Raw genomic sequence first — 18,733 nt, 5'->3', positions numbered from 1 at the left:
GGTTAATAGTTATTATTCGCTTATAGCTAATGTTGTTAATAGCTATCATTAGCTTATAGCAAGCATTTGTTAATAGGTAGCATTAGTTAATAGCTAGCATTAGCTTATAGCAAAAATTAGGTAATAGCTAGCATTAGCATATAGCTATTATTTGTTAACAGCTAGCATTAGTTAATGCTAGCATTAGCTTATAGCGAAAATTAATTAATAGCGAACATTAGTTAATAGCAGGCATAGGTTAATGGTTATTATTCGCTTATAGCTAATGTTGTTAATAGCTGGCATTAGCTTGTAGCAAGCATTAGTTAATAGCTAGCATTAGCTTGTAGTTAGCATTATTTAATAGCTAGCATTAGTTAATAATGCTAGCTATGCTAGCTAGAGATTTTCTACGATACAAAATTGTACATTCATGTTGCGAGCCTCTCCGCCACTAGTTGGCGCACTGGATGTCACAGAGAACCCCCTAAGAAACAACTAAAACACTAGCTGTTACTTGCTAGCACTAGCTTATAGCAAGCATTTGTTAATAGCTAGCATTAGTTAATAGCTAGCATTAGCTTATAGCAAAAATTAGGTAATAGCTAGCATTAGCATATAGCTATTATTTGTTAACAGCTAGCATTAGTTAATGCTAGCATTAGCTTATAGCGAAAATTAATTAATAGCGAACATTAGTTAATAGCAGGCATAGGTTAATAGTTATTATTCGCTTATAGCTAATGTTGTTAATAGCTAGCATTAGCTTGTAGCAAAAATTAGTTAATAGCTAGCATTAGTTAATAGCTAGCATTAGTTAATAGCTAGCATTAGCTTGTAGTTAGCATTATTTAATAGCTAGCATTAGTTAATAGCTAGCATTAGCTTACAGCAAAAATTAGGTAATAGCTAGCATTAGCATATAGATATTATTTGTTAACAGCTAGCATTAGTTAATGCTATTATTAGCTTGTAGTTAGCATTATTTAATAGCTAGCATTAGTTAATAACTAGCATAGGTTAATAGTTATTATTCGCTTATAGCTAATGTTGTTAATAGCTAGCATTAGCTTGTAGTTAGCATTATTTAATAGCTAGCATTAGTTAATAACTAGCATTAGCTTATAGGAAGCATTAGTTAATAGCTAGCATTTGTTGATAATTAGCATCAGCTTATAGGAAGCATTAGTTAATAGCTAGCATTACCTTATAGCTAGCATTTGTTAATAGGTATCATTAGTTAATAGCTAGCTTTTGCTTATAGCTAGCAATAGTTAGAAACTAGCCTTAGCTTATGGCTAGCATTAGTTAATATCTAGCATTAGCTTATGCCTAGCATTAGTTAATAGCTAACATTAGTTGATAGCTAGCATTAGTTAATAGCTAGCATTAACTTATAGCAAAAATTAGGTAATAGCTAGCATTAGCATATAGCTATTATTTGTTAACAGCTAGCATTAGTTAATGCTAGCATTAGCTTATAGCGAAAATTAATTAATAGCGAACATTAGTTAATAGCAGGCATAGGTTAATAGTTATTATTCGCTTATAGCTAATGTTGTTAATAGCTATCATTAGCTTATAGCAAGCATTTGTTAATAGGTAGCATTAGTTAATAGCTAGCATTAGCTTATAGCAAAAATTAGGTAATAGCTAGCATTAGCATATAGCTATTATTTGTTAACAGCTAGCATTAGTTAATGCTAGCATTAGCTTATAGCAAAAATTATTTAATAGCGAACATTAGTTAATAGCAGGCATAGGTTAATAGTTATTATTCGCTTATAGCTAATGTTGTTAATAGCTAGCATTAGCTTGTAGCAAGCATTCGTTAATAGCTAGCATTAGTTAATAGCTCGCATTAGCTTGTAGTTAGCATTATTTAATAGCTAGCATTAGTTAATAATGCTAGCTATGCTAGCTAGAGATTTTCTACGATACAAAATTGTACATTCATGTTGCGAGCCTCTCCGCCACTAGTTGGCGCACTAAATGTCACAGAGAACCCCCTAAGAAACAACTAAAACACTAGCTGTTACTTGCTATCACTAGCTTATAGCAAGCATTTGTTAATAGCTAGCATTAGCTTATAGCTAGCATTAACTTATAGCAAAAATTAGGTAATAGCTAGCATTAGCATATAGCTATTATTTGTTAACAGCTAGCATTAGTTAATGCTAGCATTAGCTTATAGCGAAAATTAATTAATAGCGAACATTAGTTAATAGCAGGCATAGGTTAATAGTTATTATTCGCTTATAGCTAATGTTGTTAATAGCTAGCATTAGCTTGTAGCAAGCATTAGTTAATAGCTAGCATTAGTTAATAGCTAGCATTAGCTTGTAGTTAGCATTATTTATAAATAAAGTACTATCTAATCTATTTAATAGCTAGCATCAGTTAATAATGCTAGCTATGCTAGCTAGAGATTTTCTACGATACAAAATTGTACATTCATGTTGCGAGCCTCTCCGCCACTAGTTGGCGCACTAAATGTCACAGAGAACCCCCTAAGAAACAACTAAAACACTAGCTGTTATTTGCTAGCACTAGCTTATAGCAAGCATTTGTTAATAGCTAGCATTAGTTAATAGCTAACATTAGTTAATAGCTAGCATTAGTTAATAGCTAGCATTAGCTTATAGCAAAAATTAGGTAATAGCTAGCATTAGCATATAGCTATTATTTGTTAACAGCTAGTATTAGTTAATGCTAGCATTAGCTTATAGCGAAAATTAATTAATAGCGAACATTAGTTAATAGCAGGCATAGGTTAATAGTTATTATTCGCTTATAGCTAATGTTGTTAATAGCTATCATTAGCTTATAGCAAGCATTTGTTAATAGCTAGCATTAGCTAATAGCTAGCATTAGTTAATAGCTAGCATTAGCTTGTAGTTAGCATTATTTAATAGCTATTATTTGTTAACAGCTAGCATTAGTTAATGCTAGCATTAGCTTATAGCGAAAATTAATTAATAGCGAACATTAGTTAATAGCAGGCATAGGTTAATAGTTATTATTCGCTTATAGCTAACGTTGTTAATAGCTATCATTAGCTTATAGCAAGCATTTGTTAATAGGTAGCATTAGTTAATAGCTAGCATTAGCTTACAGCAAAAATTAGGTAATAGCTAGCATTAGCATATAGCTATTATTTGTTAACAGCTAGCATTTGTTAATGCTAGCATTAGCTTATAGCGAAAATTAATTAATAGCGAACATTAGTTAATAGCAGGCATAGGTTAATGGTTATTATTCGCTTATAGCTAATGTTGTTAATAGCTGGCATTAGCTTGTAGCAAGCATTAGTTAATAGCTAGCATTAGCTTGTAGTTAGCATTATTTAATAGCTAGCATTAGTTAATAATGCTAGCTATGCTAGCTAGAGATTTTCTACGATACAAAATTGTACATTCATGTTGCGAGCCTCTCCGCCACTAGTTGGCGCACTAAATGTCACAGAGAACCCCCTAAGAAACAACTAAAACACTAGCTGTTACTTGCTAGCACTAGCTTATAGCAAGCATTTGTTAATAGCTAGCATTAGTTAATAGCTAGCATTAGCTTATAGCAAAAATTAGGTAATAGCTAGCATTAGCATATAGCTATTATTTGTTAACAGCTAGCATTAGTTAATGCTAGCATTAACTTATAGCAAAAATTAGGTAATAGCTAGCATTAGCATATAGCTATTCTTTGTTAACAGCTAGCATTAGTTAATGCTAGCATTAGCTTAAAGCGAAAATTAATTAATAGCTAACATTAGTTAATAGCAGGCATACGTTAATAGTTATTATTCGCTTATAGCTAATGTTGTTAATAGCTAGCATTAGCTTGTAGCAAGCATTAGTTAATAGCCAGCATTAGCTAATAGCTGGCATTAGTTAATAGCTAGCATTAGCTTGTAGTTAGCATTATTTAATAGCTAGCATTAGTTAATAACCAGCATTAGCTTATAGGAAGCATTAGTTAATAGCTAGCATTTGTTAATAATTAGCATTAGCTTATAGGAAGCATTAGTTAATAGCTAGCATTACCTTATAGCTACCATTTGTTAATAGGTATCATTAGTTAATAGCTAGCATTAGCTAATAGCTAGCTTTGTTTTATAGCTAGCAATAGTTAGAAACTAGCCTTAGCTTATGGCTAGCATTAGTTAATATCTAGCATTAGCTTATGGCTAGCATTAGTTAATAGCTAACATTAGTTGATAGCTAGCATTAGCTTATAGCAAAATTAGGTAATAGCTAGCATTAGCATATAGCTATTATTTGTTAACAGCTAGCATTAGTTAATGCTAGCATTAGCTTATAGCAAAAATTATTTAATAGCGAACATTAGTTAATAGCAGGCATAGGTTAATAGTTATTATTCGCTTATAGCTAATGTTGTTAATAGCTAGCATTAGCTTGTAGCAAGCATTCGTTAATAGCTAGCATTAGTTAATAGCTCGCATTAGCTTGTAGTTAGCATTATTTAATAGCTAGCATTAGTTAATAATGCTAGCTATGCTAGCTAGAGATTTTCTACGATACAAAATTGTACATTCATGTTGCGAGCCTCTCCGCCACTAGTTGGCGCACTAAATGTCACAGAGAACCCCCTAAGAAACAACTAAAACACTAGCTGTTACTTGCTATCACTAGCTTATAGCAAGCATTTGTTAATAGCTAGCATTAGCTTATAGCTAGCATTAACTTATAGCAAAAATTAGGTAATAGCTAGCATTAGCATATAGCTATTATTTGTTAACAGCTAGCATTAGTTAATGCTAGCATTAGCTTATAGCGAAAATTAATTAATAGCGAACATTAGTTAATAGCAGGCATAGGTTAATAGTTATTATTCGCTTATAGCTAATGTTGTTAATAGCTAGCATTAGCTTGTAGCAAGCATTAGTTAATAGCTAGCATTAGTTAATAGCTAGCATTAGCTTGTAGTTAGCATTATTTATAAATAAAGTACTATCTAATCTATTTAATAGCTAGCATCAGTTAATAATGCTAGCTATGCTAGCTAGAGATTTTCTACGATACAAAATTGTACATTCATGTTGCGAGCCTCTCCGCCACTAGTTGGCGCACTAAATGTCACAGAGAACCCCCTAAGAAACAACTAAAACACTAGCTGTTATTTGCTAGCACTAGCTTATAGCAAGCATTTGTTAATAGCTAGCATTAGTTAATAGCTAACATTAGTTAATAGCTAGCATTAGTTAATAGCTAGCATTAGCTTATAGCAAAAATTAGGTAATAGCTAGCATTAGCATATAGCTATTATTTGTTAACAGCTAGTATTAGTTAATGCTAGCATTAGCTTATAGCGAAAATTAATTAATAGCGAACATTAGTTAATAGCAGGCATAGGTTAATAGTTATTATTCGCTTATAGCTAATGTTGTTAATAGCTATCATTAGCTTATAGCAAGCATTTGTTAATAGCTAGCATTAGCTAATAGCTAGCATTAGTTAATAGCAAGCATTAGCTTGTAGTTAGCATTATTTAATAGCTATTATTTGTTAACAGCTAGCATTAGTTAATGCTAGCATTAGCTTATAGCGAAAATTAATTAATAGCGAACATTAGTTAATAGCAGGCATAGGTTAATAGTTATTATTCGCTTATAGCTAACGTTGTTAATAGCTATCATTAGCTTATAGCAAGCATTTGTTAATAGGTAGCATTAGTTAATAGCTAGCATTAGCTTACAGCAAAAATTAGGTAATAGCTAGCATTAGCATATAGCTATTATTTGTTAACAGCTAGCATTTGTTAATGCTAGCATTAGCTTATAGCAAAAATTAATTAATAGCGAACATTAGTTAATAGCAGGCATAGGTTAATGGTTATTATTCGCTTATAGCTAATGTTGTTAATAGCTGGCATTAGCTTGTAGCAAGCATTAGTTAATAGCTAGCATTAGCTTGTAGTTAGCATTATTTAATAGCTAGCATTAGTTAATAATGCTAGCTATGCTAGCTAGAGATTTTCTACGATACAAAATTGTACATTCATGTTGCGAGCCTCTCCGCCACTAGTTGGCGCACTGGATGTCACAGAGAACCCCCTAAGAAACAACTAAAACACTAGCTGTTACTTGCTAGCACTAGCTTATAGCAAGCATTTGTTAATAGCTAGCATTAGTTAATACCTAGCATTAGCTTATAGCAAAAAGTAGGTAATAGCTAGCATTAGCATATAGCTATTATTTGTTAACAGCTAGCATTAGTTAATGCTAGCATTAGCTTATAGCGAAAATTAATTAATAGCGAACATTAGTTAATAGCAGGCATAGGTTAATAGTTATTATTCGCTTATAGCTAATGTTGTTAATAGCTAGCATTAGCTTGTAGCAAGCATTAGTTAATAGCTAGCATTAGTTAATAGCTAGCATTAGTTAATAGCTAGCATTAGCTTGTAGTTAGCATTATTTAATAGCTAGCATTAGTTAATAGCTAGCATTAACTTATAGCAAAAATTAGGTAATAGCTAGCATTAGCATATAGATATTATTTGTTAACAGCTAGCATTAGTTAATGCTATTATTAGCTTGTAGTTAGCATTATTTAATAGCTAGCATTAGTTAATAACTAGCATAGGTTAATAGTTATTATTCGCTTATAGCTAATGTTGTTAATAGCTAGCATTAGCTTGTAGTTAGCATTATTTAATAGCTAGTATTAGTTAATAACTAGCATTAGCTTATAGGAAGCATTAGTTAATAGCTAGCATTTGTTAATAATTAGCATTAGCTTATAGGAAGCATTAGTTAATAGCTAGCATTACCTTATAGCTAGCATTTGTTAATAGGTATCATTAGTTAATAGCTAGCTTTTGCTTATAGTTAGCAATAGTTAGAAACTAGCCTTAGCTTATGGCTAGCATTAGTTAATATCTAGCATTAGCTTATGCCTAGCATTAGTTAATATCTAACATTAGTTGATAGCTAGCATTAGTTAATAGCTAGCATTAACTTATAGCAAAAATTAGGTAATAGCTAGCATTAGCATATAGCTATTATTTGTTAACAGCTAGCATTAGTTAATGCTAGCATTAGCTTATAGCGCAAATTAATTAATAGCGAACATTAGTTAATAGCAGGCATAGGTTAATAGTTATTATTCGCTTATAGCTAATGTTGTTAATAACTATCATTAGCTTATAGCAAGCATTTGTTAATAGGTAGCATTAGTTAATAGCTAGCATTAGCTTATAGCAAAAATTAGGTAATAGCTAGCATTAGCATATAGCTATTATTTGTTAACAGCTAGCATTAGTTAATGCTAGCATTAGCTTATAGCGAAAATTAATTAATAGCGAACATTAGTTAATAGCAGGCATAGGTTAATGGTTATTATTCGCTTATAGCTAATGTTGTTAATAGCTGGCATTAGCTTGAAGCAAGCATTAGTTAATAGCTAGCATTAGTTAATAGCTAGCATTAGCTTGTAGTTAGCATTATTTAATAGCTAGCATTAGTTAATAATGCTAGCTATGCTAGCTAGAGATTTTCTACGATACAAAATTGTACATTCATGTTGCGAGCCTCTCCGCCACTAGTTGGCGCACTAAATGTCACAGAGAACCCCCTAAGAAACAACTAAAACACTAGCTGTTACTTGCTATCACTAGCTTATAGCAAGCATTTGTTAATAGCTAGCATTAGCTTATAGCTAGCATTAACTTATAGCAAAAATTAGGTAATAGCTAGCATTAGCATATAGCTATTATTTGTTAACAGCTAGCATTAGTTAATGCTAGCATTAGCTTATAGCGAAAATTAATTAATAGCGAACATTAGTTAATAGCAGGCATAGGTTAATAGTTATTATTCGCTTATAGCTAATGTTGTTAATAGCTAGCATTAGCTTGTAGCAAGCATTAGTTAATAGCTAGCATTAGTTAATAGCTAGCATTAGCTTGTGGTTAGCATTATTTATAAATAAAGTACTATCTAATCTATTTAATAGCTAGCATTAGTTAATAATGCTAGCTATGCTAGCTAGAGATTTTCTACGATACAAAATTGTACATTCATGTTGCGAGCCTCTCCGCCACTAGTTGGCGCACTAAATGTCACAGAGAACCCCCTAAGAAACAACTAAAACACTAGCTGTTACTTGCTATCACTAGCTTATAGCAAGCATTTGTTAATAGCTAGCATTAGCTTATAGCTAGCATTAACTTATAGCAAAAATTAGGTAATAGCTAGCATTAGCATATAGCTATTATTTGTTAACAGCTAGCATTAGTTAATGCTAGCATTAGCTTATAGCGAAAATTAATTAATAGCGAACATTAGTTAATAGCAGGCATAGGTTAATAGTTATTATTCGCTTATAGCTAATGTTGTTAATAGCTAGCATTAGCTTGTAGCAAGCATTAGTTAATAGCTAGCATTAGTTAATAGCTAGCATTAGCTTGTAGTTAGCATTATTTATAAATAAAGTACTATCTAATCTATTTAATAGCTAGCATCAGTTAATAATGCTAGCTATGCTAGCTAGAGATTTTCTACGATACAAAATTGTACATTCATGTTGCGAGCCTCTCCGCCACTAGTTGGCGCACTAAATGTCACAGAGAACCCCCTAAGAAACAACTAAAACACTAGCTGTTATTTGCTAGCACTAGCTTATAGCAAGCATTTGTTAATAGCTAGCATTAGTTAATAGCTAACATTAGTTAATAGCTAGCATTAGTTAATAGCTAGCATTAGCTTATAGCAAAAATTAGGTAATAGCTAGCATTAGCATATAGCTATTATTTGTTAACAGCTAGTATTAGTTAATGCTAGCATTAGCTTATAGCGAAAATTAATTAATAGCGAACATTAGTTAATAGCAGGCATAGGTTAATAGTTATTATTCGCTTATAGCTAATGTTGTTAATAGCTATCATTAGCTTATAGCAAGCATTTGTTAATAGCTAGCATTAGCTAATAGCTAGCATTAGTTAATAGCTAGCATTAGCTTGTAGTTAGCATTATTTAATAGCTATTATTTGTTAACAGCTAGCATTAGTTAATGCTAGCATTAGCTTATAGCGAAAATTAATTAATAGCGAACATTAGTTAATAGCAGGCATAGGTTAATAGTTATTATTCGCTTATAGCTAACGTTGTTAATAGCTATCATTAGCTTATAGCAAGCATTTGTTAATAGGTAGCATTAGTTAATAGCTAGCATTAGCTTACAGCAAAAATTAGGTAATAGCTAGCATTAGCATATAGCTATTATTTGTTAACAGCTAGCATTTGTTAATGCTAGCATTAGCTTATAGCGAAAATTAATTAATAGCGAACATTAGTTAATAGCAGGCATAGGTTAATGGTTATTATTCGCTTATAGCTAATGTTGTTAATAGCTGGCATTAGCTTGTAGCAAGCATTAGTTAATAGCTAGCATTAGCTTGTAGTTAGCATTATTTAATAGCTAGCATTAGTTAATAATGCTAGCTATGCTAGCTAGAGATTTTCTACGATACAAAATTGTACATTCATGTTGCGAGCCTCTCCGCCACTAGTTGGCGCACTAAATGTCACAGAGAACCCCCTAAGAAACAACTAAAACACTAGCTGTTACTTGCTAGCACTAGCTTATAGCAAGCATTTGTTAATAGCTAGCATTAGTTAATAGCTAGCATTAGCTTATAGCAAAAATTAGGTAATAGCTAGCATTAGCATATAGCTATTATTTGTTAACAGCTAGCATTAGTTAATGCTAGCATTAACTTATAGCAAAAATTAGGTAATAGCTAGCATTAGCATATAGCTATTCTTTGTTAACAGCTAGCATTAGTTAATGCTAGCATTAGCTTAAAGCGAAAATTAATTAATAGCTAACATTAGTTAATAGCAGGCATACGTTAATAGTTATTATTCGCTTATAGCTAATGTTGTTAATAGCTAGCATTAGCTTGTAGCAAGCATTAGTTAATAGCCAGCATTAGCTAATAGCTGGCATTAGTTAATAGCTAGCATTAGCTTGTAGTTAGCATTATTTAATAGCTAGCATTAGTTAATAACCAGCATTAGCTTATAGGAAGCATTAGTTAATAGCTAGCATTTGTTAATAATTAGCATTAGCTTATAGGAAGCATTAGTTAATAGCTAGCATTACCTTATAGCTACCATTTGTTAATAGGTATCATTAGTTAATAGCTAGCATTAGCTAATAGCTAGCTTTGTTTTATAGCTAGCAATAGTTAGAAACTAGCCTTAGCTTATGGCTAGCATTAGTTAATATCTAGCATTAGCTTATGGCTAGCATTAGTTAATAGCTAACATTAGTTGATAGCTAGCATTAGCTTATAGCAAAATTAGGTAATAGCTAGCATTAGCATATAGCTATTATTTGTTAACAGCTAGCATTAGTTAATGCTAGCATTAGCTTATAGCAAAAATTATTTAATAGCGAACATTAGTTAATAGCAGGCATAGGTTAATAGTTATTATTCGCTTATAGCTAATGTTGTTAATAGCTAGCATTAGCTTGTAGCAAGCATTCGTTAATAGCTAGCATTAGTTAATAGCTCGCATTAGCTTGTAGTTAGCATTATTTAATAGCTAGCATTAGTTAATAATGCTAGCTATGCTAGCTAGAGATTTTCTACGATACAAAATTGTACATTCATGTTGCGAGCCTCTCCGCCACTAGTTGGCGCACTAAATGTCACAGAGAACCCCCTAAGAAACAACTAAAACACTAGCTGTTACTTGCTATCACTAGCTTATAGCAAGCATTTGTTAATAGCTAGCATTAGCTTATAGCTAGCATTAACTTATAGCAAAAATTAGGTAATAGCTAGCATTAGCATATAGCTATTATTTGTTAACAGCTAGCATTAGTTAATGCTAGCATTAGCTTATAGCGAAAATTAATTAATAGCGAACATTAGTTAATAGCAGGCATAGGTTAATAGTTATTATTCGCTTATAGCTAATGTTGTTAATAGCTAGCATTAGCTTGTAGCAAGCATTAGTTAATAGCTAGCATTAGTTAATAGCTAGCATTAGCTTGTAGTTAGCATTATTTATAAATAAAGTACTATCTAATCTATTTAATAGCTAGCATCAGTTAATAATGCTAGCTATGCTAGCTAGAGATTTTCTACGATACAAAATTGTACATTCATGTTGCGAGCCTCTCCGCCACTAGTTGGCGCACTAAATGTCACAGAGAACCCCCTAAGAAACAACTAAAACACTAGCTGTTATTTGCTAGCACTAGCTTATAGCAAGCATTTGTTAATAGCTAGCATTAGTTAATAGCTAACATTAGTTAATAGCTAGCATTAGTTAATAGCTAGCATTAGCTTATAGCAAAAATTAGGTAATAGCTAGCATTAGCATATAGCTATTATTTGTTAACAGCTAGTATTAGTTAATGCTAGCATTAGCTTATAGCGAAAATTAATTAATAGCGAACATTAGTTAATAGCAGGCATAGGTTAATAGTTATTATTCGCTTATAGCTAATGTTGTTAATAGCTATCATTAGCTTATAGCAAGCATTTGTTAATAGCTAGCATTAGCTAATAGCTAGCATTAGTTAATAGCTAGCATTAGCTTGTAGTTAGCATTATTTAATAGCTATTATTTGTTAACAGCTAGCATTAGTTAATGCTAGCATTAGCTTATAGCGAAAATTAATTAATAGCGAACATTAGTTAATAGCAGGCATAGGTTAATAGTTATTATTCGCTTATAGCTAACGTTGTTAATAGCTATCATTAGCTTATAGCAAGCATTTGTTAATAGCTAGCATTAGCTAATAGCTAGCATTAGTTAATAGCTAGCATTAGCTTGTAGTTAGCATTATTTAATAGCTATTATTTGTTAACAGCTAGCATTAGTTAATGCTAGCATTAGCTTATAGCGAAAATTAATTAATAGCGAACATTAGTTAATAGCAGGCATAGGTTAATAGTTATTATTCGCTTATAGCTAATGTTGTTAATAGCTATCATTAGCTTATAGCAAGCATTTGTTAATAGGTAGCATTAGTTAATAGCTAGCATTAGCTTACAGCAAAAATTAGGTAATAGCTAGCATTAGCATATAGCTATTATTTGTTAACAGCTAGCATTTGTTAATGCTAGCATTAGCTTATAGCAAAAATTAATTAATAGCGAACATTAGTTAATAGCAGGCATAGGTTAATGGTTATTATTCGCTTATAGCTAATGTTGTTAATAGCTGGCATTAGCTTGTAGCAAGCATTAGTTAATAGCTAGCATTAGCTTGTAGTTAGCATTATTTAATAGCTAGCATTAGTTAATAATGCTAGCTATGCTAGCTAGAGATTTTCTACGATACAAAATTGTACATTCATGTTGCGAGCCTCTCCGCCACTAGTTGGCGCACTGGATGTCACAGAGAACCCCCTAAGAAACAACTAAAACACTAGCTGTTACTTGCTAGCACTAGCTTATAGCAAGCATTTGTTAATAGCTAGCATTAGTTAATACCTAGCATTAGCTTATAGCAAAAAGTAGGTAATAGCTAGCATTAGCATATAGCTATTATTTGTTAACAGCTAGCATTAGTTAATGCTAGCATTAGCTTATAGCGAAAATTAATTAATAGCGAACATTAGTTAATAGCAGGCATAGGTTAATAGTTATTATTCGCTTATAGCTAATGTTGTTAATAGCTAGCATTAGCTTGTAGCAAGCATTAGTTAATAGCTAGCATTAGTTAATAGCTAGCATTAGTTAATAGCTAGCATTAGCTTGTAGTTAGCATTATTTAATAGCTAGCATTAGTTAATAGCTAGCATTAACTTATAGCAAAAATTAGGTAATAGCTAGCATTAGCATATAGATATTATTTGTTAACAGCTAGCATTAGTTAATGCTATTATTAGCTTGTAGTTAGCATTATTTAATAGCTAGCATTAGTTAATAACTAGCATAGGTTAATAGTTATTATTCGCTTATAGCTAATGTTGTTAATAGCTAGCATTAGCTTGTAGTTAGCATTATTTAATAGCTAGTATTAGTTAATAACTAGCATTAGCTTATAGGAAGCATTAGTTAATAGCTAGCATTTGTTAATAATTAGCATTAGCTTATAGGAAGCATTAGTTAATAGCTAGCATTACCTTATAGCTAGCATTTGTTAATAGGTATCATTAGTTAATAGCTAGCTTTTGCTTATAGTTAGCAATAGTTAGAAACTAGCCTTAGCTTATGGCTAGCATTAGTTAATATCTAGCATTAGCTTATGCCTAGCATTAGTTAATATCTAACATTAGTTGATAGCTAGCATTAGTTAATAGCTAGCATTAACTTATAGCAAAAATTAGGTAATAGCTAGCATTAGCATATAGCTATTATTTGTTAACAGCTAGCATTAGTTAATGCTAGCATTAGCTTATAGCGCAAATTAATTAATAGCGAACATTAGTTAATAGCAGGCATAGGTTAATAGTTATTATTCGCTTATAGCTAATGTTGTTAATAACTATCATTAGCTTATAGCAAGCATTTGTTAATAGGTAGCATTAGTTAATAGCTAGCATTAGCTTATAGCAAAAATTAGGTAATAGCTAGCATTAGCATATAGCTATTATTTGTTAACAGCTAGCATTAGTTAATGCTAGCATTAGCTTATAGCGAAAATTAATTAATAGCGAACATTAGTTAATAGCAGGCATAGGTTAATGGTTATTATTCGCTTATAGCTAATGTTGTTAATAGCTGGCATTAGCTTGAAGCAAACATTAGTTAATAGCTAGCATTAGTTAATAGCTAGCATTAGCTTGTAGTTAGCATTATTTAATAGCTAGCATTAGTTAATAATGCTAGCTATGCTAGCTAGAGATTTTCTACGATACAAAATTGTACATTCATGTTGCGAGCCTCTCCGCCACTAGTTGGCGCACTAAATGTCACAGAGAACCCCCTAAGAAACAACTAAAACACTAGCTGTTACTTGCTATCACTAGCTTATAGCAAGCATTTGTTAATAGCTAGCATTAGCTTATAGCTAGCATTAACTTATAGCAAAAATTAGGTAATAGCTAGCATTAGCATATAGCTATTATTTGTTAACAGCTAGCATTAGTTAATGCTAGCATTAGCTTATAGCGAAAATTAATTAATAGCGAACATTAGTTAATAGCAGGCATAGGTTAATAGTTATTATTCGCTTATAGCTAATGTTGTTAATAACTATCATTAGCTTATAGCAAGCATTTGTTAATAGGTAGCATTAGTTAATAGCTAGCATTAGCTTATAGCAAAAATTAGGTAATAGCTAGCATTAGCATATAGCTATTATTTGTTAACAGCTAGCATTAGTTAATGCTAGCATTAGCTTATAGCGAAAATTAATTAATAGCGAACATTAGTTAATAGCAGGCATAGGTTAATGGTTATTATTCGCTTATAGCTAATGTTGTTAATAGCTGGAATTAGCTTGAAGCAAGCATTAGTTAATAGCTAGCATTAGTTAATAGCTAGCATTAGCTTGTAGTTAGCATTATTTAATAGCTAGCATTAGTTAATAATGCTAGCTATGCTAGCTAGAGATTTTCTACGATACAAAATTGTACATTCATGTTGCGAGCCTCTCCACCACTAGTTGGCGCACTAAATGTCACAGAGAACCCCCTAAGAAACAACTAAAACACTAGCTGTTACTTGCTATCACTAGCTTATAGCAAGCATTTGTTAATAGCTAGCATTAGCTTATAGCTAGCATTAACTTATAGCAAAAATTAGGTAATAGCTAGCATTAGCATATAGCTATTATTTGTTAACAGCTAGCATTAGTTAATGCTAGCATTAGCTTATAGCGAAAATTAATTAATAGCGAACATTAGTTAATAGCAGGCATAGGTTAATAGTTATTATTCGCTTATAGCTAATGTTGTTAATAGCTAGCATTAGCTTGTAGCAAGCATTAGTTAATAGCTAGCATTAGTTAATAGCTAGCATTAGCTTGTGGTTAGCATTATTTATAAATAAAGTACTATCTAATCTATTTAATAGCTAGCATTAGTTAATAATGCTAGCTATGCTAGCTAGAGATTTTCTACGATACAAAATTGTACATTCATGTTGCGAGCCTCTCCGCCACTAGTTGGCGCACTAAATGTCACAGAGAACCCCCTAAGAAACAACTAAAACACTAGCTGTTATTTGCTAGCACTAGCTTATAGCAAGCATTTGTTAATAGCTAGCATTAGTTAATAGCTAGCATTAGTTAATAGCTAGCATTAGTATATAGCTATTATTTGTTAACAGCTAGCATTAGTTAATGCTAGCATTAGCTTATAGCGAAAATTAATTAATAGCGAACATTAGTTAATAGCAGGCATAGGTTAATAGTTATTATTCGCTTATAGCTAATGTTGTTAATAGCTAGCATTAGCTTGTAGCAAGCATTAGTTAATAGCCAGCATTAGCTAATAGCTAGCATTAGTTAATAGCTAGCATTAGCTTGTAGTTAGGATTATTTAATAGCTAGCATTAGTTAATAACTAGCATTAGCTTATAGGAAGCATTAGTTAATAGCTAGCATTTGTTAATAATTAGCATTAGCTTATAGGAAGCATTAGTTAATAGCTAGCATTACCTTTTAGCTAGCATTTGTTAATAGGTATCATTAGTTAGTAGCTAGCATTAGCTAATAGCTAGCTTCGGCTTATAACTAGCAATAGTTAAAAACTAGCATTAGCTTATGGCTAGCATTAGTTAATATCAAGCATTAGCTTATGGCTAGCATTAGTTAATAGCTAGCATTAGCTTATAGCAAAAATTAGGTAATAGCTAGCATTAGCATATAGCTATTATTTGTTAACAGCTAGCATTAGTTAATGCTAGCACTAGCTTATAGCGAAAATTAATTAATAGCGAACATTAGTTAATAGCAGGCATAGGTTAATAGTTATTATTCGCTTATAGCTAATGTTGTTAATAGCTAGCATTAGCTTGTAGCAAGCATTAGTTACTAGCCAGCATTAGCTAATAGCTAGCATTAGTTAATAGCTAGCATTAGCTTGTAGTTAGGATTATTTAATAGCTAGCATTAGTTAATAACTAGCATTAGCTTATAGGAAGCATTAGTTAATAGCTAGCATGTGTTAATAATTAGCATTAGCTTATAGGAAGCATCAGTTAATAGCTAGCATTACCTTATAGCTAGCATTTGTTAATAGGTATCATTAGTTAATAGCTAGCTTTTGCTTATAGCTAGCAATAGTTAGAAACTAGCCCTAGCTTATGGCTAGCATTAGTTAATATCTAGCATTAGCTTATGGCTAGCATTAGTTAATAGCTAACATTAGTTAATAGCTAGCATTAGTTAATAGCTTGCATTAGCTTATAGCAAAAATTAGGTAATAGCTAGCATTAGCATATAGCTATTATTTCTTAACAGCTAGCATTGGTTAATGCTAGCATTAGCTTATAGCGAAAATTAATTAATAGCGAACATTAGTTAATAGCAGGCATAGGTTAATAGTTATTATTCGCTTATAGCTAATGTTGTTAATAGCTAGCATTAGCTTGTAGTTAGGATTATTTAATAGCTAGCATTAGTTAATAACTAGCATTAGCTTATAGGAAGCATTAGTTAATAGCTAGCATGTGTTAATAATTAGCATTAGCTTATAGGAAGCATTAGTTAATAGCTAGCATTACCTTATAGCTAGCATTTGTTAATAGGTATCATTAGTTAATAGCTAGCTTTTGCTTATAGCTAGCAATAGTTAGAAACTAGCCTTAGCTTATGGCTAGCATTAGTTAATATCTAGCATTAGCTTATGGCTAGCATTAGTTAATAGCTAACATTAGTTAATAGCTAGCATTAGTTAATAGCTTGCATTAGCTTATAGCAAAATTTAGGTAATAGCTAGCATTAGCATATAGCTATTATTTCTTAACAGCTAGCATTGGTTAATGCTAGCATTAGCTTATAGCGAAAATTAATTAATAGCGAACATTAGTTAATAGCAGGCATAAGTTAATAGTTATTATTCGCTTATAGCTAATGTTGTTAATAGCTAGCATTAGCTTGTAGCAAGCATTAGTTAATAGCCAGCATTAGCTAATAGCTAGCATTAGTTAATAGCTAGCATTAGCTTGTAGTTAGCATTATTTAATAGCTAGCATTTGTTAATAATTAGCATTAGCTTATAGGAAGCATTAGTTAATAGCTTGCATTACCTTTTAGCTAGCATTTGTTAATAGGTATCATTAGTTAATAGCTAGCATTAGCTAATAGCTAGCTTCGGCTTATAACTAGCAATAGTTAAAAACTAGCATTAGCTTATGGCTAGCATTAGTTAATATCAAGCATTAGCTTATGGCTAGCATTAGTTAATAGCTAGCATTAGTTAATAGCTAGCATTAGCTTATAGCCAAAATTAGGTAATAGCTAGCATTAGCATATAGCTATTATTTGTTAACAGCTAGCATTAGTTAATGCTAGCATTAGCTTATAGCGAAAATTAATTAATAGCGAACATTAGTTAATAGCAGGCATAGGTTAATAGTTATTATTCGCTTATAGCTAATGTTGTTAATAGCTAGCATTAGCTTATAGCAAGCATTTGTTAATAGCTAGCATTAATTAATAGCTAGCATTAGCTTATAGCAAAAATTAGGTAATAGCTAGCATGAGCTAATAGCTAGCTTTGGCTTATAGCTAGCAATAGTTAGAAACTAGCATTAGCTTATGGATAGCATTAGTTAATATCTAGCAATAGCTTATGGCAAAAATTAGTTAATAGCTAACATTAGTTAATAGCTAACATTACCTTATAGCTAGCATTATTTAATAGCTAGCATTAACTTATAGTTAGCATTATTTAATAGCTAGCATTTTAAAGGCCTACTGAAACCCACTACTACCGACCACGCAGTCTGATAGTTTATACATCAATGATGAAATACTAACATTGCAACACATGCCAATACGGCCGGTTTAGTTTACTAAATTGCAATTTTAAATTTCCCGCGAAGTTTCCTGTTGAAAACGTCGTGGAATGATGACTCGTGCTTGTGACGTTATTGGTTGGAGGAGACATATTAGCCCAGCACCACACACAGCTAAAAGTCTTCTCTTTTCATCGCATAATTACACAGTATTTTGGACATCTGTGCTGCTGAATCTTTTGCAATTTGTTCAATTAATAATGGAGAAGTCAACGTAGAAAGATGGAGGTGGGAAGATTTTAGCCTTTAGCCACACAAACACACGGTGTTTCCTTGTTTGAAATTCCCGGAGGTGAAGCTTTACTATGTGATCAGAGCGTTCAAGCGAACATGGATCGACCGGCAGTTTTCGGTGAGAAAATTGTGGAAATAAGTCGCCTCTTACGGGAGATCGTGCTGCAGCTGTACTGACTTCTCTCAGAGACTCTGGCGTCAAAACATCCGTGGACACACCCCCTCCGACTATCAGGTACTATTAAACTCACTAAAACACTAGCAACACAATAGAAAGATAAGGGATTTCCCAGAATTATCCTAGCAAATGTGTCTAAAAACATCTGAATCGCTCCCAATGCAATAGCCTTTTTTTTCTCTAGTCCGTCACTCTAAATTTCCTCATCCACGAATCTTACATCCTCGCTCAAATTAATGGGGAAATTGTCGCTTTCTCGGTCCGAATAGCTCTTGCTGCTGCTGGCTAAGATTGTAAACAATGTTCAGATGTGAGGAGCTCTACAACCCGTGACGTCACACGCATTGTCTGCTACTTCCGGTGCAGGCAAGGCTTTTTTATTAGCGACCA

The 18,733-nt window shown here is 32.1% G+C and overlaps 1 protein-coding gene across 1 annotated transcript in view; it reads right to left on the bottom strand.

The window, feature by feature from the left end:
* Positions 1-18,733, bottom strand: part of tmem45a (transmembrane protein 45a) — a 47,489-nt gene that overhangs the window by 1,310 nt on the left and 27,446 nt on the right. The gene's annotated exons all lie outside the window — the stretch shown is intronic.

Source organism: Nerophis ophidion, linkage group LG26 (assembly GCF_033978795.1).
Source record: "Nerophis ophidion isolate RoL-2023_Sa linkage group LG26, RoL_Noph_v1.0, whole genome shotgun sequence".
Lineage (NCBI taxonomy): Eukaryota > Metazoa > Chordata > Actinopteri > Syngnathiformes > Syngnathidae > Nerophis > Nerophis ophidion.
The sequence above is the reverse complement of the archived record's forward strand: the minus strand, read 5'-3'. Positions and strand labels throughout refer to the sequence as shown.